The sequence below is a fragment of the Nomia melanderi genome, chromosome 4, assembly GCF_051020985.1.
Source record: "Nomia melanderi isolate GNS246 chromosome 4, iyNomMela1, whole genome shotgun sequence".
Taxonomy (NCBI): Eukaryota; Metazoa; Arthropoda; class Insecta; order Hymenoptera; family Halictidae; genus Nomia; species Nomia melanderi.
The window spans coordinates 11,680,280-11,707,127 of record NC_135002.1 but is presented as its reverse complement, the minus strand read 5'-3'; the positions used below and the strand labels follow the sequence as shown (position 1 = coordinate 11,707,127).

General features: G+C 32.8%; 2 protein-coding genes and 1 long non-coding RNA gene across 7 annotated transcripts in view; all 3 read right to left on the bottom strand.

The window, feature by feature from the left end:
* pot (zona pellucida domain protein papillote) overlaps nt 1-9,857 on the bottom strand; it is a 42,701-nt gene extending 32,844 nt beyond the window's left edge. Inside the window, exon 1 of the mRNA XM_031973029.2 lies at nt 9,589-9,857. The gene's annotated coding sequence lies outside the window, so the exon portion shown is untranslated. The remainder of the gene's footprint in view (nt 1-9,588) is intronic.
* A 6,641-nt stretch (nt 9,858-16,498) lies between these two features.
* LOC116425505 (uncharacterized) lies at nt 16,499-17,617 on the bottom strand. Its single transcript, XR_004234693.2, has 3 exons — nt 17,576-17,617; nt 16,988-17,202; nt 16,499-16,763 (listed from the first exon to the last, which is right to left on the bottom strand). It is a non-coding gene; the product is annotated as an uncharacterized LOC116425505 (long non-coding RNA).
* A 5,462-nt stretch (nt 17,618-23,079) lies between these two features.
* Nucleotides 23,080-26,848, bottom strand: part of shakB (Innexin family member shaking B) — a 40,202-nt gene continuing 36,433 nt past the window's right edge. For all 5 annotated transcript variants that reach the window (XM_076366747.1, XM_031973179.2, XM_031973178.2 and 2 more), the window contains one exon: nt 23,080-26,621. The gene's annotated coding sequence lies outside the window, so the exon portion shown is untranslated. The remainder of the gene's footprint in view (nt 26,622-26,848) is intronic.

Genomic DNA, 26,848 nt, shown 5'->3' with positions numbered 1-26,848 from the left:
AGGTTATTCAATCTGTTTCAGATCATAGACACTTGTATTCTTATTATTTTCATTTTGCATTTTTTTTAATATTGAACTAAGAGTAGCAACATTTCAATTTGTAATCTTTCTAAATCTTTATTATTTCTAAATATAATAATTCGTGAAAAAGGTGATTCATAATGAATTAGTATTTAAACTTTAATTATTCCAAAATGTAACATCAAATAATGAAATTTATGAAAGTGTATTATAAAAAGTTAAATGACATTAATCCATTGTAAACGTTTAAGTTTAATGATTAAAAATTCTACAAAAGTATATTAATAAAAATTTAAATGACGCACTAAAATATAACGTACATAATATTATACACATCATAGAATATTATAAAACGTAATTACCTGTATCATTTTATATGAAGTACAGAACAAAGATAATAATAATTTCTTCACAAATACAAAAAATATATCATTTTAATTCTTGCATCTTGTGATGAAGGATATCATATTTTGATTTCTCAAGTAATACAAATAAAACATAAATATGTCTAAAATCAGTAATAATTCATGGACTTTTTTATTATTCTTTTTTATTTTTTTCTGTATATTTCAGACTAGGTGCACTGAATTTTGAAATTTACTCGATGAATTTCAATAATTCAAAATAGCAGAAACATTATTCAGATTTTATGTTTAATACAATGAATGTGTACACTAATGAATGTGTAAACTAGTTAAACATCCTAGAAGATGAGTACGAAATTATGTTGGAACTGGGATATAATTACAGGTAAAGTAATAATATTTAATTATTTAGATATCACAACCTTATCTAAAAAAGGCCTACACAACTCACTGAAATCCCCGTACCAAATGCAGAAAGCGTGAAAACAAAGTGTAACGAATAAATGAAATACCCAGCACTTGAAGAGGATTTAACAATTCATAAAAACAGGACGATGTACCATTATTGCCAATCTTTTTTCCAAAACAGAAGTTACACCGCAGTCACTTCAAAAAAGTTAACACATAATCACCTTCTAATTAAGGACATACAAGTTAGACAAAAAATCTTGTCATACTTAGTTCTAGGGAAACTTATGAATAAATTTACTTCATCAGATTAAAGTTCATTGAACCACTCGTTGCTCACTTGTCCAATAACTGTTCACTATCTCTTAGTAGATTTATTGATAATAATTATTTATACATAAAATATAAAATGCACTGGTAGAACAATTTCCCATCCGTGCAAAAACGATATACAATTTCGTTTCCAAATTCTTATATTCGAATAAATCTAATACAAGAAATGCAACTTTTTCTTTGCCATAAAAAAGTGCACATTACTCAGAATATTTCTTCCTACAACACATTCAAAATTTTCCAAAATTGAGGCCCCCGTTTGCAGAAAATTGCCAACAAACGTTAAAAAGAAGATTCGAAATTATTTTCTTAAGGTCCATTTCGTATTTTTAAAATACACCCATCCTTCCATTTGCGCGGAGTGACCGCTCTACGTGATTCGTTTTAGGCGAACGAGAATCGCGTAAATAGGGTCTATAAGTGCAGAAGAAGAATATTGGAAACAAAGCTGACATAAGAAATACACATTAGAAATACGTATTAATTTCATATAGTTTATCAAAAAAAAGGAATAATATTTCAGAGAACAAAAATAAATTATATTCGGTGTCACTAAATTTAGATCGCGTGAGAACAGTACCGCTTAAATAGTGTTATTTAACCAGTTAACTGTATTTGGCGAGTAAGCGCGCCATCTTAAAATCAAAATAATACTACTTCTTTCAACGATCAATTATTTAACCATCAGATGAACATGTAATTCTTCTTCATTTTGTTGTAGCTTTTCGTTAAAATATATTATAGTGTATTTGGCCTGCTTTTGACGAGTATATTACAAGTTAGACTTCATTATTTGATTTCACTGCGAGCATTATCAGAAATTTCTGAAATTACATTCCACAGTTAATAGGTTAATTTACCGTGTAAGGAGAAGACTCGTGTAATAGAGGTGCCGCGTAAATAGTGGGACGAGTGTAACAAACAAGATTCACGAGACGAAAGCGAAACAATGATAAATGAAACAAACACGATTACCGGTCGCAGAAGGATAGAGTTGAAAATCGAATGGCCGCGGCTGTGGTTTGCATAAAGGGAATAACGCAACCGAGCAAACCGCGGAATCCGCCGTGCCGATTGCTTTGGGCGATGTACCCCGCGAACGGTACCTCTCGGTCGAAACACGTAGGATTTGTCGGTCATGGTTTCGCTTCGCGTGTTCTGGCGATGTTCACAACGTACACCGGTTACATTATTAACTTTTACCACGCGAAGAAAACATCGCGATACGAGAGAGCAAGAGTTACGCGTCATGACAATATGATAGGACACCTCTGGATTTTTCACGTTTCTCAAGTCCAATGATATGTTTCAAGCTACTGCAGGTAGACTTACAGTGATCTGGGTTAGGTTTTAATTTATATACGGTTTTATAACGGCATTTACATTTTATTGTATTATTTTTTGTATTTTCTTTTGTATTATCTTGCATCGGTCAAGTAACGATTCCATTGAACTTTCAATGCAATGGCAATACAGCCACAATTCAAAATGCCCCATTGCTTGTGTTTCATTTCATTTTCACTCCATACGGATCGTGTACATTACATGGCAACGATGTTCATCATGATTGTAACCGTGTCACTATTATGTAATGGCCAGATAAAGTAAAGGTTCTGGGTGTAAGGGTACAAGTGTTACGTGTCGTGACGGAGCGGGATTTTTCACGTTTCGTAAGTCCAATGATATGCTTCAAGGTGCACTGGTGCACAAAAGTATTTAAAATCAATATGTTCGTAACAGAAATGGACATTTCAGATGTGTGTTGTTTGATTTAAATGAAAGGTATACAAGATTCTCGCATATACCCCAAGCATCATACAGCAGAAATTTACGTAATATTTAACTCTTTACGGTCCGAACAAATTTTTAACACGTATCAATTCATTAGATACCTAAGAACTTTGCCTGAACTTGAATAAAGTTATCAGTCCAATGAAGTATAAAATAAGCTGAGAAACAATCAAAGATATTTATTGGTTGCTTTTAATATAAATTCATTAATTGGCGTGCAGAAATAATTAAAATATAACTCCTATATGTAAAAACTATGTCGAGTGAAACTCGACATTGGACCGCAAAGGGTTAAATTCATTGTGTCGATCACAATTGAGAAAGAAGTTATAGGGCAAGGGGTTAACATCGAATTACCGAAATTTCCGCGAGCTGTTTGCGAACTGCGCGCGAAACGCTTCGGTATCCCGAGACCGAGGCGGAAAACTGCGATACTAGGACCGTTAAGTTCGAGCTTGTCACGCCTCGTTGCGTGCAGTTGCGCGAAACTTTCCAAACTTTTACGCGGCGAACGCGATCCCTAAGGTCGTTTCTTTCGAAGCTCCGAGCTGTAGCTCGTGTTGCGCGGCTGTTCCGTGGTACGGATAGGAAACATCGGGGAACCTTTGGAAAAGACTACCTGTCGGAATAATTGCGGTACCGAAACGGCAATGAAACGGTAATTCCGCGCACCGGAACGAACTGCTCCAGCAGATCTAAAGAGTTATGCGCGATAGAAGTACATACATACGCGGATACCGGCAGCAGGAATCAGGATCGAGGAATTTTTATGCGGAATAGAAACGGCGCGTGACAAATCATTCCGCGAATGAAAGTAAAGGATTTTGAAGAACGGAGGTTTACGAAAACGGCCTCGGGAAAATGAATTTTCCAGCGATTTCTTTGTTGGTTCATGTTTTGCTTTGAGTAACGACGAATTCGAATACAGCGGTCTTACGTCTTGATTGGTTCTGGAGTGGGTGACGTTGGTCGGAAAGGGCGTTATATTTATTAATATATTAAATATTTATAACAATAATATTAACCCTTTGTACTCGTATGTCATGCTGGAGATAACAATACAAACTTATACTTTATTCGTGGTACTTTAAAAAGTACTACACTTTGAAACATTATAAATATTAAATCTTATTATAATAATAAATAAAATAAATGTAAAATGTTGAATTCTACCGGTGTGAATTACTTTAATTCATTTCCCCAAAAGTAAATGAAAGTTTACATCTAACAATATTGAAAATAAATCGAGTGCAAAGAGTTAAACAATAAATATTTCATGGTGAAATATAAAATATGAAATTAAATTTTAAGTGAACATTTTGAAATTTATATAAGGGTTGAGAAGAAGTCGGGGTACTTATATAGCAGATTATACACGGCGTAACAGTAAAGAAAGAAAGGATTAATTAAACGAAGAGACATATTCGTAACACTTGTAGATAATAAATTCACCGGACGCTAGCGTTTCAAGAAGTACCGTGTAACTGAGTGCTACTGATGTGGACAGTTGAATGTACTCAATTTCGTGGCATTACATAGCAAATATAAAATTACACAAAAAAGGAACGTTTCACGTGCATCAAGGTAATGATACTGCGAAGTCAGTGAAACCTTTTTTCGCGGCGAATGATAACGCGGCAGTCGTACATCGAAAATGGGCCTCGTTATCTTGGCCGCGTTGAACACGAGGCCGGAAATGTGACAAAAACTGGACGACGATACTATACGATTCATTTTGCAATTACGCAAGTGAACGGACACAGCCTAGTACTCTGTTACAACTGCGTTGGTCGACTGAAATGACTTGACAAAAATACGCGTTAACATTTCATTCTTTCACCCCTGTTCGCACATTTCTTTTATACATTGCTGAACAGCCAAGAGTATTTACATACGCACATAAATAATGCGGTTTTTAAATATCTCTTTTATTTCTAAGTATGAAGATAAATAAAATTTTTTAAACAATTAATTATAATGTATGGATAGACAATTTATAGATAACGAAGGAGAATATGTTTTAGATTGAAAACAGTTTTGTTCATCTTTATTTTTGAAAATAAAAGAAATATAAAAACATTATTTATGGGATGACCCAATATAACCTTCATTTCTGGTGCATTAATTAATGAGATATATGATGAAATATTTATTATTTATTATTTATTATTCATTATTTATTATTTATTATTCATTATTTATTATTTATTATTTATTATTTATTATTTATTATTATTATTTATTATTTATTATTTATTATTTATTATTTATTATTTATTATTTATTATTTATTATTTATTATTCATTATTTATTATTTATTATTTATTATTTATTATTTATTATATCCACTGCTATGTTTCTTCTAATAGATTCCCATTGAAATTTCACACTATTTAAATACTTTGATTGAGTTTACTTTCAACTTGCTAATAAAAGAAAGTAAGTTAATTCGTTATGCGTTTTAAACTTCATCTTCTAAAAGCTCTCTTTTCCTCATTTATTCGATCAACAATTCTTCCCCTTTATTGAATCATAATATCTAATTTAATATAGACTATGTGTATCGACGAAAAGTATCGCTATAAAACGTTGACCATATTAATCTAATACGTCTTGAGTTACATCTTCGTATATGTTCATGCTTGAAATATCATCAAGCTAACAGATTAAAATTTAATTACTCCGACTTATATTTATTTACGACATAACTTACATCGGTTTCCGACATATTGAGTATAAACCTAATAATATTAGCAAAATAATCATTAAAACATTCTATTCGTATAAAAACAAAAATTATTTGCAAGTATTATATACCCAATAAAATTCTATGAAATACTAATCAGTAAAAGAATCATGCATATAATGCAAGAAAAAAAAACAAACTAGATATCAAAGTGAACACAAAAAATAAAAACGAATGTAGAATGTAAAGAAATTACTCATCTTATAACTAACAATAGCTCTGTAACAGGAAACAAAATTGAAAATTTTTCGTCTAGCTAAAATATTACTTGTTAGAAATATTCAAAAAAGCGCGCGAAATTTCAGAACATGCATGCGATTAGCTTTATGAATCGATAACATTTTTGTTTTGTTTGATATCGTTTCTGTGTCTCTCTGAATTGGTTAAAATGAAATTGATCTGTCCCAAAATATTTATTTCTCTCGATATAATGTATTAAATAATCATCCAGTTATAAGAATTAAATAAAGTCTATTTAAGAAAACACTTCGTTTCATTATTACTGAATTCGGTGGAAGGAAAAGAAAACGGATAGAACTCATGAAACAGTTACATCCATTGAATCTTGTACGGTCAGAAAATTGTAGTGTCGTTAAAATGACAAAATTATTAAGTGAGAGCTGCAATACTGTGTATGATCGTATATCGGATAATTGAAAAGCGTAGAAAAATAAAGGACACGGTTTTGTATTATATCAGAATCTAAAATACGAGCGATTGTACACGTCGTTTTTCATTTAATTTCACGTCAGACTATTACTATGATAAATCGTTCGAGCGGTAGGAATCGCAACTAATTTAAAAAATGTGTTGTCATATTTTACAACGGAGCAAGGACATTACGCGAGTACGTTGAAACGACAAACACTCTTACCCGCGGCACATAAAGGTGCCCATTTACAGTTTACTCGAATGGAAGAAGAAGTGGAGAGCTATAATGCGAGAGCTATAATACACATAGGTGCACTCGTGTTCAGCGGTGAAGAAAAAAGAATTGAATTCAAATGGTTCTGACGACTAGAACCATTATTTCTATGACATAAGAAAAGAGGAAATCGTCATCAAATGGGCGGTGATGGTGTCATGATGTGGGTCGGCATTGGATGCCACTGCAAACTCGATATAAATTTTTTACTGGGTCGAGTAAATAGCGAGAAGCCAGCTGAATTAATATAATTTGATTACTATTAAATAATTATACTTTCATATCCTCTAACGTTAACGCGACACGATACCTACCGCGAAATAAATGATACAGCTGTTTGTAATTTCGAAAAATGTGAAAGTTCTAAAATGACTTGCTCACTTACTCGACCCAAATATTCCACGAAAACGTCTGGGCTGAATTGTCAAACACCCTGTATGCGGGTTAAAGATAGTCCGATAATGTAAATGAATTAAATAATTTTATCGGTAAAAGTTGGAATACACTGACATAGAAAGAAATTATGGAATTGTACAGAATCATTCTGATTCTATTACTACTAAATCAATAAATATTTTAATATTTTAAGAAAATTGTAGACATTACCATTTTATCGTGGATAATAAAATTTAATAAAATTATAAATATTTGAATATGTTTAATAAATAATCGTTTCTTATGTTTCTTTAATTCCGTTCTGAAATTCCAATATGTTCTGTTTGGAGAAGGTATATATAAGGTGTATAGAATATATATCTACTATAAAAATTTTCTTATTTCAAATGCTTTCTCTCGATGTTTCATAATTCATACTTCATTCGCAAATAAACACAAAATTTATTTATTTATAAATTATGTATTATTATATAAAATATTTACTCCACAGCTACTGAATAGAAAAATTTTCACTTATGCAGGTAGTGTTAGTAGTCTTCTTGCAATATAGAAAAGAAATGATTAAGTTAAAAAAAAAAGGTTTTATAGAAATCTTTAGACTGGTTAAAAACACTTATTGATGTAGCTTTAAACAATTTGAAAAATCTATGATTTAGTAAATTAGAATAAATTAGATCTATGAATAGTTCAATAATACAACAAATTTGGATGAATGAAGAAAATGTGTAGTTTATCATTCCACTTAAGAATAAAAAGATTAATACATTTTTATGTATCTGAAAAATCAGATACTTTCTTAATTACAATATAAAAGGTAATAAAGTTATGCATTATTCGTTCGAAGAAAGTGAAATCATGTACATTGTTATTTGCAGTGATCAATGGCATAAAATTTACGAAGTCAATAGCTTGTTTTATTAAAGTTATTTTTAATATTTCATTGAAATAATAAAATGCATTTACTAATTAAATAAATAAATATGTTAATAAATATCTAGTAAAATATTATAACTACGAAGATTGTGATCGAAGCCAACTAAACTAACAAAGGCATGAAGCAATACACAAAATGCCCTCCGAAGAATCCAATTCCTATGTAAACTCATTTCCAATGCGAAGCATGATCTCAAAACTATCTCAGGTAAACAGAATTCACAAAATGAGTAGTTTGTTTTTCCAAAATTATTAGTAATATCTCATCGAAATAACAAAATGCATTTAGTAATTAAATACATAACTAAATAAGTTAATAAATATTTAGTAAAACATTGCAACTGCGAAGATTATAATCGGAGCCAACGGAACTAACAAAGACGTCAAGCAATACATAAGACCTTCTTCACAACAATGCAATTCCTATGTAAAATAATTTCCAATGCAACGCATAATCTCAGAACTGCTCGAGCCAAACAGGTCAGATGTGACATCTCGCATATACAAAGTTCAAAACCATATTCACAAGGTGCACTCGCCGCATCGGCCAGGACCGTAATCCGAGCAAGATCGGATCCGAGCAGAGGAATTGATTCTTCTCGCGGAGGGAGCCGCCTCGAATTCGCCGATTCGAATCGACGAAATCGCGAGGCGAGTATACCTACACGGAACGGAAAATACGTTCGTTCGTGGGAAGCCCTTGAATGCTCAAGCATAGTCGAAGAAAGTCAGAGGCGGAATATCGATGCCCATTCCGAGAAGCGTCGCTATTGGACGCAGCCTCTCGCGTTTCCATCTCTAGCTGCCGCTAGAATCGAGCAAGGCGAACGAGCGGGCGAGTGCCTTGTACCAATGACGTCATCCCCGGCGGATTCAAGATGGCGATCGCGTGTTCGCCAGGCAAAATCAGCTAGCAGCCGCGAGGCAGGACCGGTTTTCGACGGAGGGCGGGACTCGGAGTCGGAGCCGGGTCGTTTATCCGCGCGGTTTCGTCGTTTTGCGGCCGAAATGTAGAAGCTGCGAAACACCGGGGACCTCCCTGCGTGTCGTGTTCCGTATAATAGCCAGACACGCAGGGATTATTTGCCGAGCGGATCGCGAGCGAACCGTGCGAGCCCAGTGGCGTAGCCACTTTCGATTCCACTTCGCGTGGTTCCTCCGCGTCCGACTCTGAATCAGTGAAAGTAATTAACGTCCGGGCTGCCGGGAACCGCCTGGCTTTCTTGCGCGTTACTTCAAAATTCGTTGAATAAACTTCGCGCCTGATCGTCGTCAGAACATTCTTACTACGGACAAATGACTTTTTCGAAAGAAAGGAACAATTGACAAAGGAACAATTAGCTAGGAATGAAGAGAAGCAAGGGAACAAAGGAAGGATGAAAGGAAAGAAAGGCGTGACGATGAATAGAGGATAAGTTAGCAATGGAACTCGCCAACGATCGGGTATTTATCGAAACTGAGTGGGTGTCACCCGGAATGTCGTCATCGGAGAGGATCACCGTGGTCTTTTACCGCAACCATTTATTGCTAACGAATACCCGCGGTTTTTCATCTCTCGCGACTGTCACGGTAGGCTTTAGCGAACGGTCCTATCCTTGCGGATCACGTTGATGCTAAGTACCAAACGAAAGCAAGACCTTGCCGCGTATAACAGGTAGTTATCTCGTACCTTGTCTCGGGTTGGGTTGGTCGCAGGCAACGTGCGAGGAGGACGCGGTTTCTTTCGTTCGAGGCACTTGGTAGGTTCCCCGTAGGCGACGGTTAGAGGTTACTACGTTCCCCGGTCGCAAACTTGCACCGCGCTAGTAAATATTGTCCGACGCGATCGCGCGGCCGCGACTGAACTCACTTTCCAGTGTCGGCGTTTTACCTGCGACAGGGGAGACCTCTCAACAGGCCGAGCGTGTTCGTCCGCTCGCTCGGTCCGCTCGGTTCAGTTCGGTTCGGTTTAGGTTCCCTCTCTTTCTCCTGGCGCGGCGTACGGCGTGCTGCACACACTGCGCGACCGCGCTCGCCTTCTTACGGCTATCCTTCCTGCCCGCGGCCTGCCCAGCCACCCACCTATTTACGCCTGCGAGCAAGAGTGCGTGCACGTACGGCCTTTCGTCGCACCGAGGGGCCTCGGACCCGCGTACTTCGCCGATCCCCTGTACAGGGTATTACAAGAAAACTGTTAACCTCTTCAGAGATACTGGATACATTTCAGTTTAGCTTCGCCCCTTTAGACCTGATTTTCAGAATAAAGTTTACTTATTTCGCTAATTTAACACTAAACGTACCAGCACTTGATACATAACTATTTCCACTCTGATCAGCTAAATAATTAGTTATAAAGTGAAGGTAAACGAATTGGACGAGCAATTCTTTTAATAGAAACTTAACATGTTGACTGCCACGAAAAACTTCAGCGTTTTATGTATCACTTATTCTTTTGTAGCAAAAATAAAAAGGAATAGTTATCAATTATTTGGTACACAGTTATTAGGTTACACTATGATCCAGTTATTTGCGTTATTAAAGATTTCCATTCCATGCCACTTATCTTACGAATTATAATTGTTTTCGAGCAATTTGAAAGCTCTGGTCACTGTGACCACCGTGACAGTCAACGTGTTAAACAAAAGGGAAGACAAAAACTGATAAACTGATTAATCGGACAATATGAGAATTAATAGAAAGTTAAATGGACGAAAAAAATACGAAATTTTAAAACCGGCCATTTGACCGGTCGCGGTATGTTTAGTGTTAACATGTTCCGAGCCAATGGAAATTTCTGTTGTTTCTTGCTTATGAAGTGCACTGATTCTTTATACGAGATATTAAGTCACATTCAAGTTTTCGGTAACTTTATATAGATTTTGATATTGTTTCTTTACGTTTTCGCTGCTTCGTGTACCGCTATTCTTTGCTACATGTCTCACAAAAAAATGTTTGCTTACAAAAATTGCGCGTGTACCACGAATGGTACACGTAGCACTGAACATGTTAACCCTTTGAGTGCTATGGCCGCAGATGCACCATCTTACCCTATATAGGTTATGTAAATAAATAACGTTAAAATGAAATTGGGATATCGAATTTCTTTTAAACAACTATGTAACAATCTTCCTACACTTGTACAAATGCCAAAACTAATTGGCCACAACAAATTTAAAATGATACGTAAGTAGAGTAAAGAAATAGATAATTCACAGTTCCATTTCGATTGAAACAAAGAATTGTTTATATCTTTAAAAATATTTAGTAATCACTATTAACCATTAAAATATTTAACTCTTTTTTTAACACCCTGTATGAAGCTGCTTTTCCCATTGTTCAGAGGAAATGAAAGAGGGAAAGATTTATTAAACCTAAGGACAAAATTGGGCATTAATTATATAAATTTTTTTACTTGAATGGTCAATTAATATTTATGATTAAAAACATTAATCGTCGAAAAATTGGCGATTGATTTAATCCATTAGTATCAGTAACCAACATAATTAGTGACAGCCATTGATTAAATTGAAATTTAATCGTTAATCATTGATTACATTTTTGCCCAACTTTGCCTAAGGACATACATTACCATTCACGAGTAACTAAGTTTCCTTGCAATCAGTGCCGGATGTTTAAGGTTTGGTTGAATTAAATGGGAAGTTTATGCAATTGTGGAGGCTTTGCTAATGTTGGTTGAAAGGTAATGGTGGTATATTGGGCGTGTAAGGTTAATATTGGGTCAGGATATGGTTTTCAAATGAGAGGTTGGTAAGAGGTTCATTAGACGGAATTAGATGGTTTCAAACAGTGCACTACTTGGTGCATGCGACTGCTCCACGAGTGAAAGCGTTTCAAAGATTTCAAGGTTGTCTGTGCCATTTTTTGTATGTTACTATATATTAGTCGTTTATAGATTGATTGATGTATTTTTTTGCCGCTGATTATAGAGAATATTAAGGTAGTTAGTATAAAAAAATATTTTAACCGCAGGTTTTCAGTATTGTATTCGTATTTTTACACATTTCAACATTTCTTCTGTTTTTGTTCGCCCTTGTTGTCGTCTAAGTAGAATTTTAAATTACTCAAGTTAAAATGTTTTTTGAACTAGTGGATTTTTACATTATCTTATAGACAATTACAAATGTATTAAATGATCTGCGAAATGGGTATTTGTTTCATAAATATTTCATAATGTTTTTCATAATTTCTTGAAACTTTTACAGCAACCATGTACTATCAAGAAAATTAAGATGTTGATTTAAGTTTCATATTCCAAGGAAAGAGGGATTACGCAACAGGAAATTATAGAAACAACAATAAATATGTCTTCCTGAAACAATTTGGAGCTCATGAAGAAACACTTATTTAACTATCTATCATAACTTATAGCCTTAATGGCCTTTTCATTGATTTAATGAAGATGTTTATTCGCAGAAATGAAGAGTTTATTTAACCATCCCAGGAACCGGTCATATGACCGGATCTAAAATTCTGCGTATTTCTTCGTTCATTTAAGTTTATATAAATTCCTGTGTTGTTCGATTAATCAGATCTTCCAGCTCCTGTTAACTTTAATTAAAGTAACTAAAAAGGCAGCGTTTTAATGCAGACAGATTGTTCTTCTAAAACGATGTAACCTCCTTTTCAAAAGTAATAAGCAACAACTGGGAGTTGCAGGTTTCTCAGCGTTCCATTGATACGTGCTACATAACTTAACAATTCGTTTCGAAACAAATTCTTCGATTTCTGCACACTCAATAGAGTGATTCTGAGACTTTCGCATAAACAGCTACCGGTTATTGGAGAACTCGGTCTACCAGTGACTAAAGGTTAATGAAATTCTTGAGCAACAATTGTCTGGATACAAAAAACTGTAACCCGTTAATCGAATCCTTAAGCAACAAAAAATTATAAGCCATTGAATACTAATGATGATAAAAAATCACAATATCAAGTTTGTCCCAATATTTTTAGTACAATACTTTGAGATTTGTAAAACATTTTTACAAAAAACTTGTATTGTACAATTGAGTCGAACTAGTTTCCATGAAAATATATCAAATATATTCGTTTAATGTTTAATAATTGCAAACTCACAGTTTTATTTATAAAAACAGAATTAAGCTTATTTAGAAACCACGCATGAAAATTTGCCAGTTAATATAAATTTTGTATGTTCAAATATTGGTAATTTTAGATAATACAATGAATTTTATTGGGCTGCTAATATCTTTTAAAGTAACCGTGACTATTTTTAACTTTTTTCGTGTATATTTGTATACTCTATTTTTAATGTATTTCTTAATTCTTGCTTATTTGTAATATTATATAACCTAATTTTCTTATTTATTCTTATTTATTCTGTCCTATTACATTGATACTCAATGACTATGCTAGTGTTTCCATTAATTTTGCAGTTATACAATACCCAACGCTTTGTTACGTAGGTAGTATGAATCGGGTCAGTGTAGGCGTAGAATTTGAAACTGTTTGAAAGTCTCATCTTCTTCACACATTGCTGGCATTACTCGTTAACATTAGAATCTATTAAGTATTGAGTATCTATAATAGTACTCTCAAACTAATTTTATAATTATTTTCAAGCTATCAAGTTTTTAAATAATTTCAAACATTCAATACGTTTATAATATCATTAATAGCAAAACAAGAAAATGAAAACCAGTCGTTTGAAGTGATGATAATTATATTTATTCATATTTTTATCTATGTACTATAAACTTCTATCATTCATTTCCGCCTTTCAAACCTGATGGAGTGTCGGAAATTTTTAATGATTATTTCATCATTTGATCTTCCCCACACTTCAACTTTGGCATTACACGCAAGTAGTATTTCCAGCTATTTTAATTCACTAGGAAAAATACATTCTTTCTCTCTAAAGGTCTTCAATATTTTTCTTAAATATTATTCGGAAAATTCTAGAAAACATTAATCTCTTACTTTTTAAAATATTTGTCTACTTCAGCATTAGTTATGGTGTACAATTAAAATGGTTATTCTTTATTATTACCTAATACTAATTTGACGTAATTTTTATTTTACAATATACTATATTTACACTATAATTCCTATACTTATAAGGAATCTCATTCAATTTCTATATTTTCACCTCAACAATAATGAGCTATGCTTAAAACATTTTCAAATACTTTTAATTAACTTTATTTTCATATAGAATTATTCAATACCATTCAATAAAAATACATTAGCACATTCACATAAGGAGTATATTAATTTTAGACAAACAATAAAAGCAAAACTTGTAATATACAATCTGTACAATATTAAGATACACGATTTCAAGTGACACTATCTGCAGATACAGTTGATTCGATCAATTCTTGAATCTTTGGGTGATCGATGAGTGATCAGTCAGTCTCTCGTGCCCAGATTCGAAGCGCCTTTCCAGCTCATAGCAGGACCAAACCACGTTCCGTCTTTCTCTTCCCTCGAAATGTCTCGGTCTCGTTCATTGTCGAGGCACTATGTATCTGGTTTTGCATACAGCCGTAAATGGCGAGCAGAAAACCTTGAAACGCCCACGCCCAAACGATTCCTCTCTCTCTCTCTCTCTCTCTCTCTCTCTCTTCCCCTCTGCCGACTTTCTTCCCGTCTTCATTTTCGAAAAGCCAACTGGAAAACTTCATACTCTCTACATGACTTTCCGATCCGAGACGAAACAAAGTATTGTTGCATACAGGATCTACTGATCGAAAAGAGCGTACCATTTTATACAGAATATTTATTACAGTACATTCCTCTCACTTGTAGCAGGAATTTAACCATTTACACTTGAAAATATTTTTTCTGCAAATATTTATTATTTTTTCATGAAATGTCGATGATATTTTTGCAATTAATATAAAGAAATTTCTCGCATAAATTGACACTGAATGTACCACGAGCAGTATTAACATTTAATTTAATATTCTGCATTTTCCTTTGTCCATTTAACTTTATATCAATTCTTGCATCGTGGGATTTATCAGTTTTTCAATTTTCCTCATTCCTTTCGTTTCCATTCACACTAAGAAAAATTTGTCCCTTCACTTGTTTACCTTTGTTTTATAACTAGTTATTTGACTAGTTATTCTAGGAATATTGTGAAGTTCTGGTATGGATGTTCCATGTGTCGATGCATTATATACAACTGAATTATAACTTTTATAATTTTCTGCATAATTTATATACTTGTAAAATAAAAATTCTGAAGTGAGTCAATTTGACCCTTCCGTAGTTTTATTGTTAATAAATGAAATTGATATTAGCAGCAAGTTGAATGAAAGAAATAATTTTACAAACATGTTCTTTGTGTGTAAATTTTAATTTGAGAATCGTACGAACATTTTCCGGTATCTAATACTTTGTACAAATAAAATTATTTGTCGGTAAGGTGTTAATTCAAGAAATATACTTGTTAAAGCAGGTTTATATTGTCGCTTTTGTTCTTTCCAACAAATGCAACAAATCTTCTTTACGTGCCTGTTTTCCTGCAACGATACTAAAGGGATAACCAAATTTTAAAAGGGTTTATCGGGTTTGTAGCTTGGGATTTTATGCCGGGCATTACCTCAACAGCTATAAAATTCACGACCCAGCCGCCAATCTACCTGGATTGCGGCGCTTAAAATGTTATACCTTCGTCGATTATTCAAATTTCCATATCGGACTTGTTGACGTTCGCGATTACTTAATTTAAAAGTTGAACGATCGATTAGTTGAAAAGCTAAGAAGAATTTTTGAACTGGCATTCTACAATTATTGTCGAGTCTAAATGTAATATAGTTCATTTAACGTATTTATTTTAATGAAAATGAATGTAATGGAAATATTGCTTTTAAAAAATCACACATTAGTAAAGCAAGTAAGAAGAAATGTTCACTCTTTGTTAACTCCTTGACCTACAATATCGTATCAGACTCGTGTTAAGAATTCTAAACTGAATTTGACAAATCGAAGTGATTTTTTTTTAAATCTATATTAAATATTAATTTTCTATTATCAATCGTTACCATTTGGAGCAAGTGTCGTTATAAAATAAGCAGATCAATTTTTTGTTTTCCTAAAAAATTGTTAACGATAAAGTAGTTGTATCGATCATAGTTAAGAAATAAATCGTAGGGTAAGGGGTTAAGGAGTATATATATATATATATATATATTATATTTAATAATTGTAATATTAATAATAATAATAACATTTATATTTCAATATAATATATTTTATATTATTCATAATAAAAAGAGGTATTTTTTATCATTAATAAATAGTATTTTAAAACATTGTCGACCAAATGCTAATGTATTTATCCGAAATCAATTTCTAAAATCGAAAAATATATTTGACGAAGGTTAATAATTACACCTTTCTCAGCTTGCTCCCAACAATCATAGAACCTAAAACTTTTTTGTTCTTTAGTTCTTTTATTTATTTTTGAAAAACAATTACTGTTTTTACAAATTTGATAGTTTTCCCAGAATAACACGTGTTCTTTATACTTTACAATATATAAATAAATTTGTATCGTTTACTTTCTAGAAATAAGGAATATTTAGAATGAACTTGTTTGCAGGATTTAAGGAACTATAATTTATAGTACGGTAAGAAGATTAAGATAACGGCAGAATTTTTATCTTAATACGTTGCCAATAGCGCGTAAAAAGAGATGACATAAATAAAACTATAATTAAAAACGAACAATCGGATGGACGACTGTCCTCGTGTTACAAAAGTGGTCGTGCAGAAACTGGATTATGCTTCGCTTCATCCATCAAGCATTCAACCTTCCTTTCACAAATATTCATTTATTCGGCGTCTGTGTAACTTTTTTTTGTATTACCGGTTCTGAAACGAGTAATTTATTAAAAGAGAATTTCAAGTATTCGTGTTCTCAAAAATGCATTCACCGCGTTATCTTCGTATATACATATAATATGAAATTTATATATTCCCATAAATGAAAAGCAATTTAATAAAAAGCTTAATGAGATTCACGTGCTATTTGTAACCTGACAAAATCGTTAACACGATCAAAAAATTTCTATTTAATTTCACTTTTTGCGACTTACTCGAAAAAGTTTAGATCTGCATAAATATCTGTAGGTTAAACATTACGAATGTCAAGAAAACCTTAATTAGCTTCTACTTCAAACATGTTTTATTATGTTAATATCACTCGTATACGCTGGTTCATTTATGTTTATACGACCGTATCCACATGGTACTGAAGTACCTAATTGATTTTGTTCGACGTTCTCAAGAGACACACAGGTAAGCTTGAAATCTGTAACATAACAGAACTGCATGAATAATGAACACAACCAACTGTCCTTTTTGTCTGTGCAGTATCGCTCATTTTTGTAATTGTTTTTAGAATATAGAATATAGAATATAGAATATATAATATAGAAAGAAACCAAACAATAAAATATATTGTTACAAGTTTTAATAAAATTACATCTAGTATTAGATAGCTAGTAACAGAGCACTGGACGAATCAACGAAACAAAATAATGAAAGGAAACTCGGTTTATCCGAATGTTTCGATTGAAAACAGCAAAAGTTTCAGCCGCGCGATTTTCAAGAACAATTTAATTCGCAACCGAGGATTCGCTTTACGGAGAAAGCAGAGAAAGGAAAAGACGGAGCGTAATTACCATAACGAGATCCCGTGCTCGGAGACGTTGCCGGAGCGTAAGTGACGCGACGGAATAGCTGGACGAGCGGCGTGGACAGTGAAAGGATATAAGAGATCCTTTAAATGCCAATGGTCTCGGTTACGCGGAAAGAACGCGTCCACCGCCGCCCGCCTCCTTTTCAGACACACAGTTTCGCGAGCTGCGGACCAACGAGGACCGGTTGGTCCTCCTCGCGCTTCCGAATATGGCCAGGTACCATGCCATTACGTCCCGTTCCTCGTCCCTCGAAGATTTTAGCCGCTTCCACGCACTCAAAATACACCCATACGCTAGCGATGGGACCAAGAACCGACTCACTGTCGAAACCTGACGGCACCATGTTCGAACGCTACGCAAGTATGAATTTTAACCCTCTGCACACGGGGGCTCCGGAACAGAGCCATTTAAAATATATCATTACGAGCTATAAAATTTTGTCATTAAATATATTATAATATTTATATTTATAATCGATAAAAAACAATAAAACACATCTATAACTTTTCTTTTCATGCGCGTATTTATTTACATGTTAACCTGATTTTTCTATTAAAATTTGTTCGAGCTGCTGGTGATGTCAGTGAGAAAAATCTTCGAGTACAAAGAGTTAAGAAAGGCAAAACTGTTCTTCGTTTCGTAGCAGTTTTGAAGAGTTCGAGAATACTGGCGAATATACGTTTGATCTTGGTTTGAGTGAAGGAGTTTGTTGAACTGTTGAGTTTGGTTGTGGAGTCATATTGTATATGTTAGGATATATATAATAGAGTTATGTGCAAAATAAGATATGTAATTATAAATAAATAAATATTTATAAGTGTATAACTGTAAAATTTTAGGAATTATTTGTTCGTTGACCGGTTGGAGCTGTGAAAATCAGAAATTACTATATACATATATATATATATACGTTTATAATTATAAGTTTGAAATCAGCCAAAGAAATGGAATAAAAATGTTATTTTTAAACTAATCTTCTAAGATAAAAAAAAGAGATTCTTCAACGTTTATCATCACAAAAACAATTAAGTATGAAAGCAAAATAATTTATACAATTTCAAAATCAAGTTAATGTTAAATGTATAACCTGTGAAAAAATAGCCATGCAAATAATGTTTCAAATATTAAGAAAGATGTAAAAGATCACCAAGAAGAATATCCGTGGATGGTTAAAGAAATTTCATTTCATAGCGTGGTATTTACAGAAGATGTCTAAGTCAACCTGTGAATATTGATCGACACCTAATGACTAATTAATTACTAACTCAATAACTAATTTGATCAATATCACGATATATTATATCAATTCACTTCAAAATACTTATTTATGGTGTTGACACTATTTAAACTAGACAATTACTTATCACAAGCAATTCTTAATTAGAACTGTTCCTCCGTCTTTACGATAATCGAAACCATTTAAATAAGTAGTTGAACGAAGTGCTTCATATTTTACCAACAAACATGATACCACGAGAATAATGAATGCCGGAAAGAACAGGATCATGCGACAAAGGAAGCAAAAGTTGCTGAACAAAAAGTTAATACGATTTTAAATGCTCCCTACAAGGAACAGGAAGGTGAACTAGGTGATCATGGAGTAGTTGATTAGTTGTAAATTACATATTTTGATCGTTCATCTCAAATGTTTTTCGGTTCACCGTTATATTGTACCAAAAGAACATATCTTTACTGATAAAGCATCGTTCAACGACATGATACTAGTAGTTCATGATTTATAATAACATAATCATAAATAGAATACAATAATTTCGAAATATTATTTATTCATTGTATTTATTATTCTATAAGTCTTAGACTTGCGTGTATTAATATTTCCTTAATAAATGATAACGCAAATATGATTTTAAGAATTTCCTTTTACATGGAGAAACAAATACAGATCACAGTTGCCATTATCTCCTTAATTTTCATACAAATACGATTCACATAAAGTGCGAAGCACGAAATTATTTATATCCAGAGAAATGTAATTTAGAAAGTAATAAAATACACATTTTCTTATTGCTTCATTTATGACAAAATTTTCCACGTGAATCCAATCATTTTTAATTTGAAATTATAATCTTCAATTTTCTCAATATTTTTCTAAATTGCGTCTAAGACTTTGTACCAATTGAAATGACATAATGGAAAAACTAAGTTATCAGTGACTCATTATTTTCAGTAATTTAAATATTGCTTAAGAGACAGCTTTCATAGATTTTTACCAAAATTGTATTTATAAATGGACTTCTATTTCCGTAATTATAAAATTTTGCATTTTTATTTTTCGTTTTATTCGTAAACGATTGTTCTTTATAACTAAATTATTTTCTGTTCGTAAATAGTATAAATTTATACTTTATGTAAATTGTAATATGCAACGGTTCAGGTGGCTCGATGCTCCAACAGGTGGTTAAAGCGTGCGTAATGATTGAAAAACAGGCTGCAGGGTTTCCGTTTCAAAGACAGTCATTTGCAGAGTTTTGTAAACGCGCCTGGATTGTTTTTGTTTTCACGCTGTTCGTTTAATGCGTGCAATTGATTAGCATCTATGTTACGGTTCATATAATAATTCCGGTTAGTATGAATTATACTAACTTATATTTTATTACGTACTATATATAATTTATTATAATTTATTATATTGCATAGTGTAATTATATAAATAACTACTAATTTAATACCCGTCCCATTTGTTCAATTTGATTAATAACAAGTAATAATTACATTTACCAGCAAACATTAATAATTAGCAGTGAAGCCTGTTAAATTTAATAAGAATATATTTTATAATATTTATTACTTCATTATTTATTATTAAAATACACATACATTATTTATTCCTTTCATGTAATACATTTTTGTAAATTGTTCACTTTAACTTTTTTATTCAATTATTATTAAAATGAATCAGTTAATCACTTGAACCGTAACATCTGCTTATTTTATAAATGTATTTAATTTTCATTTTATAATTTTTAATTGACATCACTAAATTTTTAAATATGTTTAAATAATTTTTGTTCTAGGCGCGTGGTGTATAACCTCCCTTAGAAGTTACGGGTTTCAGATAAAATTTAACTTTATACCTAATCTTTATACTTTTCTGTATTATTCAATCAAAAGATTAATATATATTTTCATTGTGAAAAACCAGTAGGATATAATAAAGATTATACACACCGATTTGGAGTACAACATAAATTAGAGAACATCTGAGAACATATTTTAGAAGACCAATTTTGTTCCGATTTACATCAAATTACATTTTTATTACATTGACATGTTGGTTTGCAATAAAGTTTATATGAGGTTGAAAGCTTCGCAATTCCGACATGTATTCCTGTTGATAAGACCTTTGAATTGTAAACTTGGATTGTAAACAGATATCAATCGTTCAAAGTCAAGAGTTCAAGAGGTACGAATACTCTTGTGACTCACTCTACGAGCCTAATACTTTGAAAACCCGAATTGTCAGCTTACCAATATTCCAGAATTACCTTAGTAAATTATTCATCGAAAATATCAGGAGTTAAGACAAAACCAACGGGGAATTGAATGAGAAAAAAATGAAAACTAATCGATCAGCGGAATTCTTCAGTCTAGCCATCGAGTGATATTCTATTAGTACACATGGAACTTGGCCCCATCACTATTTCCGTGTCCATACAAGAAATTCAGTTATCAAGTACCATCTCCTCATTTACCTATAACGTAGAACTACATATATATATATATATTTATTAAATTACCATTTAAATAAAAATACATTTATTTCAAGAGTCCGGTAAAAGTTACACGCGGGTTCGTTTGCGTTGGCACAGTCTTTATGAAAGAAAATACATTGGTTCTAGCTGCGAGCGCGTCCTCGCCAATGTAACACGTGTCCCACGAGAAAATGGTCTTCGCGAAGTGCGAGGGTGGGCTGAGAACTTTCGGCTTCAATTAAATAGAAAAACGAACGAGAAGACGTGTTTCTGTGAAACAACGGTAAAAAGAAAGTTACCTTTATTCTTTGCTTTTCAAGTTACATTTTTATTTTTCCGCATGGGCGCCACCTGCTCGAAACATTTCCGCGAACACTGCACTAGTCTTCGTAATCCGTGCGTGATAAGTGAACGTCTATTTCTCGAAAACGTTTCTTCATGGCAGACTTCACTTGCTTTGTCATTGTCTTACTCACATTAACACATTGGTCACAAGTAAACAGCTCGCTTTCGCCTATGTATCTCAATATTCTTCGCGGATAAGAATTCTGTAACAACATGTTGTTTGAACCGAATTTTCGAACATGCATTTATAACAAACTACACTCTCCTTCCATTTACGCGACACTTTTTCACGCGGTAGATTATAATAATATTTACGTGGTATTGTTTACATGCTATTGATTTACGTGATCTGACTTTAGCGGTACCGAATAAAGGTCACTTTCGTTTTTTTTAAGTGCCATCATTATTATTTTTCTTGTTTTCTGAAACGTTATTATAATTACTCTATTGTTTTCAGAAATACAATTCTTATTATTTCTTTGTTTTCTAAAGTATCATTGTCATTATTTTTTTGTTTTCCCAATTATTATTATTAATATTCTTTTTCTGATTTATGAAACATCAATATTACTTCTTTTTGTTAAGCCATATAAAATAAATACGTGTATCTAAAATTTATGCCAGTTTTCTTTTCCAATATTTTGTGTCCTTTTGTATTGACAGACTCTATTTACGTGATTTTTATTCGTGTAAAATGAATTCACATGGAATAGATACTCTGCGTAAATGGAGGAACGGGTATACACTAACTATAGTTTATCCAATGAGACGAGACAGTGGACATAAACAAAATATTAACAAGCTAAGCACGACGATTGGTCGTCTCAATCGCGCTTTATTCATTTGTCACATATTTTTGTTTTTCACTACGGTTTCGTTGCATTGGGCAAACTATAGAAATCTTAAAGTGGTAACCATGGAAGCCTAAAAAATAGGTAATTTCAACATTTTTTTCATGTATGTGTAATTGTTAAGAACGAACAATTTTTGTAAGGAATATAAGGGATGCCTTTGCTGTATATTATTCATGTATTACAGTTTTTATTGTTCAAAAATAGAGTTTATTAACAGTGTCTTACTTTATATTCAGCCATATCAGTTTTCTACTTATTCTTCAATTATTTCATTGTTCGTTGTTTCTCGCCACGAAAAATTAATTTTAAATGTTTACAGAAATTCAACAAATTAAAGTATCAGAAGAACAGTAAGCTAAATTGAAGATAATCTATTTTTCGTCTAGTAAATAGTACAATTTCAAGAAAACTTTATTATTTTGTAATTGTACGTAATAAAAAAAATGAATATACAGTCATAATACCTCTTAATATTCCATATAAATTTTTTTGTTTCCTATCAATTACAAATACATGAACAAAAATATTAAATCTCTCATTTCTTTTAAATTTGCATAGTTGTACACTTTCTTAAAAAAAAAAACAGCACGTGTCAGAACTTAAATTTGTCTACTATGACTAAAAATATCACAATGGAAACGAAACTTTTCAGTCCACCCTCATAAATCGCCCCAATTTTTTAATGAATATAAAAACTATGACTTTTATAACCAAACCGAAATTCATTCCTTCAGCTAAAATGTTTTCGTTGACAAATAATCATTATAAGTGACAGAAAATTGTTTTCTTTGCCGACAGCTATTACTGACAAAAGAAATTTATTTTCATTGTTCTAAACATAATTACTGACAAGAAAATTTATTTTGGTCACTGATAACAGTTGATCGATGAGAGAAATTGTACTTTAGTTTAATTATTACATAGTAGGATATGTAAACATATAAACAAGGCACTGTCGTGTTTGCCTGTAGTTATCCCTTTCCTTCAAAGCAACAGGGACACAGTTTTAACCTACATTTGAAATACGTTATTGCTTTGGCCAAATATAAAACAACACTTCACGCTATTACAAGCAACTGAAGTACAAAACTTCTTTCACCAAAAACTGTGTTATAAACAGCCTCAATAAACTTCATCAATAATGGTTATCGGTGATTGAAGAAATGTTCGAACACTTACAATTCTTATTTGTAACAAAAACGTATAATTTTTACTTCATACGGTCTTTTGAAAAATTTTCCCTAGATTTCCTGATTAACGCTTAACCGGTAGGTGGTTAAGTAAGAGAATTTTCGTTGACGGCTGACAGTATTTTCTAAGTTTGCAGAAAGAAGAGGTGGAGTATGAATTCAATTATCATATGATCTATGCCAGAAAAAACCTTCTATTATCGACTTAATATACAAATCCATAAAGAAATTATAATGAACGTTACAATGAACACTAAACGTACCGGCATTTTGTACACGCCTATTTTTAAACTAACCATTTGAATAACTAATTACAAAATAAAAGTAAACAAGTTAACACGTAAATTACAAGAAAATAATTATAACTTGTAACTTGTAAGATAACTGACGTCGAATAAAAATGTTCAGTAACGTAAACAACTAGATAATAGTGTAACGTAAAAATTGTGATAGCAAATAATTAATAATTCTTCCTTTTTACCTTTTCTATATAAATAAAAAATAATACATAAAACGCTGATGTTTTTCGTGGCAGTCAATGTGTTAAACGATCGATTTTTCTTAGTGTAAATAGAGATATTATAAAAGGAGAGAAAAAAACGCAGAAAAATGATTAATCGAATCATATAGAAATTGCAATAAAGTTAAATGGACGTACGAAAACGCAGAATGTTCAATCAGATTTGAAAACCGGTCAGTCTAGTGTTAATAACTTAGAAATAACTTCAATCTACAACAAAGTCTAAAAAAGTATTAACCCTTAACGGTCGACAATTTTAAAAAACTGAATGATGTATCGAAGTCTTAAGTATTAAAAAAATAAGACCACATGTCAATCTGACGTTAGTTGAATAATTAAATTATTCACTTGCGATGCAAACGGGTTAATATCTGCCTTTACGTAATTCTTTTAAATGAATATTTTTACCCAAACAACCAGTTAAGCATTAATACCCTAACTTCAATAATAAATGAATCTCGGTTACTAGTTCTTCTCACAAACATTTTTTAACAAGTTAACTGCGTTTGACGAGTATACACGTTATCTTAAAGCTTGAAACGCTACTAATTCCTTCAACGATGAATTCTTAATACTTTTATATAAACATGTCACTCTTCTTTGTTTTACTTTGGTTTTTCATTAAAGTACAACCTATGTGCATTCGTCGTGCGTTTAACGAGTACACACTTCATTTTTATATTTTATTTATTATATCTTTTATTATTTTGAAACTAAATTCCACAGTTAACAGGTTAAATAACTCTTATTTTCGGTTCCCGAAAAGAATGGCTTCGAAGGATCCGATCAACTCGATTTACTGGCGCGACCATTTTCTCGCCTTGCCCGTGCGAAATCGTTGCCTCGCCTAATTCGTTGTAGGATACAGTATTCTCGCGATTAGTAGCCGAAAATCGGGACTGCAACCAGGTACTAATCGTGCAGTGGTGTTGATTCGAAGTCGAGGTAAGATCTGAGCCGAGCCCCTCTATTTGTTCTCCGAAGAGAAGGATAGCGGAAATGAAATAGCGAGACGCCCGAGCTTCGGAACGATCAAAAGGAAGAAACGAATGAGGGGATACTAATTAAGGTCGCATTGAGCGGTGTTAAACTTTTTTATTTTCCACTTATATCAATTGAAACTTTTACAAAATGAACTGTAAGCTTTTTCTGACTAAAACCAGACCAGGCACGATATATTTTGGAACATATTTATACGTTCAATAAATTACAATAATCTATTTTCTTCTAGTAAACTGTGACTTAATGTATGTCATGTTTGGCCTCGTTTTAATCAGAAGAATCTCACAAATGCATTAGTAAAAGTTCCATTTGCAAAGACCCCGGTATAAAAAAGTTTTATAATTGTATTAACATTAGAACTACCGTGCCAGTCAAAATGACTGATTTCGATGTCTTTGTCTCGCAATTACTGATATCTTAAAAGCATTGAATATTCGAAACGATCTTGAATATAAACAATTTCACTTGAATGTTATAATGGATATCTAAAGAAACTGAAAATAATCTATTGTTACAATTTTTATAAAGATTACGTATTAATCGTATGAAATGATCGGTAGTTCTAATGTTAAGACATACCTAACCGAATGGGTATATTTCCCATTTCTGTTAACAACGCGTTGCCTTTTGACTTCTTTACTTCCCGTCTTCTCTTCCTTCTATTTCCTTTATTGTCAATTCACAGAAAACAAAAAATGATTGCTATTGAATCATTATGTATTTCTTCAACACTAAAACTACTAGATAGATCAAAATTTCCCTTTCCAGACTTCTTCTTTTTGCAATTACTAAAAAGATAACAGATGTTTCTCTAAAAAATTATTAAAGAAATTGATTTAACAATACGTAAATTGAATAGTAAATCAATGAAAGTTTCCATAGATGCACTCTTAGAGTTTCTATAGAGAAATTTCAAAAAACCAATGTAACTGCTCAGTAGTTTTAGTGCTAAACAGTGTATCATAGTACAATTGCTCGAATTTCTTGGACTCGCCCCTCAGCGACGGGGATAACTACCGAGCATGAATCCTGCAGATCGGACCGGGTATATATTAATCGTGAGAATACTGTAGTCCATTCGAAGAGTTGAATACCTCGCGAGCCAGTTAGACCCGGACTACACGGACGAATAAATGCGCGATCGAAATCGTTCGTTTTGTCTTTTACGCGAGTAACGATTAACGTTCGCCGACGTTCCAGCGGGCTATCGAAATGCGGCGAAGCATTAAAAAAACAGAAGGAAAAACACACGCTTCGTAGTAGTAAATAAAATGCGATCCGTCCCGTTCCGGAACCCGTCCTCGGGTCTCCGTCTTTGGCATTCCTCCGCGCTCCCGGTTTTCGTCGGGACACCTCCTCCTCGCCAGGGGAATCCTCTCGATTTTCATGGCTCTCCGAGGCAATCTGGAATAAAACGCGACACATATATTGGTCGGTAAATATGTCACTTGCTCCGATAACACCCACGGTTCCCGGACTGTGACTTGTGCTGCGATTCTCAGTGAGAATACGGATACAAATTATTCACAGAAAACCTTACTCGAGGTTGTAAAAAACGTTTATCAATGAAAATATGCTGTATTCGATTCGATACACTTCTGTCAACGTGTTTTTCGTTTCTTGCGCTGGAA